Below are 1,098 nucleotides of genomic sequence, written 5' to 3' on the forward strand. Positions count from 1 at the left end.
CGTGCCCTTTATAGGGAGCTGTTGTGCTTTCTGACGTGTTCCAATTCCAACGGCCAGGGCGCCTTCACGCGGTCTTATCCGTTGTGGACACACGCGTGTAATTTAGTGACTCTCGTTCGTGATTCAATTGAAAGTCACCATTGGTTGTTGATTGGAGAGACCGTATGTTTCTTCTAGACGGCCTATATAGAATCCACGTGGATGGTTGAGAACGCTATCTGTGCGCTCCCTTTGTTGCTTCGCCGAAACAATTAGAAGGCTTAGGCCTGATGGGCCTTCCGCTGGGCCTTTACTCCGGGCCCTTTTATTCATTATTTTAATTTACAAAATAAAATAAAACGTGAATAAGATATATTAATCCTAACTATCTACTTATTATTTATATTTTGACATATTACTTTTATTATATTATTTCTCTTTATTCAATATACCTACAAAATAAATAATATTTAATTTATTATTTATTTTTAGTAAACACATAAATAATATATATTAATAATAAATTAAATTAGTTAAATTCAACTTATTATTTCTTATTTGCAATCATTTATTTATTAAAAATGGTTCGATAAAAATTATTTTGAAATCTAATCAATATAACATTATTAACTAAAATAATTTTATTTTTCAATTCTTATACAATGAGCACGTACATTATTTTAAAAATATATTATAAACTCGGAATTATTTTTAAAAAATATAATTTTAAAGGACGAAAATAAATGTTACACCATCCAATTGTTATTTGGGCTCAAATTTAGGTTTGATTTATCAAAAGAAACTGAGAGTTGAATTCTTAGTCTAGTAATATCAAAATTTCAACAATTTGAGATTTTTTTTCAAATGAACAAAATGTTTATTTTTTTTTATTATAACATATTATTTTTCGTTTTTCTAATTAATTTGTCATATTTTAAATGAAATGATATTGATATTATTTATTAACGTTTTGGATGTATTATTTTTAAATGGTGTATTATTTTAGATTTAAACATTTTAATTTGTTGAAAGTGGTTTGAGTGACTAAAAAATGAAGATCTAACAAAAATATTTGAGACGAATAGAGATAGATTTTGTATATTTTTATATAACTTTGAA

This window comes from Impatiens glandulifera, chromosome 6 (genome assembly GCF_907164915.1).
Source record: "Impatiens glandulifera chromosome 6, dImpGla2.1, whole genome shotgun sequence".
Lineage (NCBI taxonomy): Eukaryota > Viridiplantae > Streptophyta > Magnoliopsida > Ericales > Balsaminaceae > Impatiens > Impatiens glandulifera.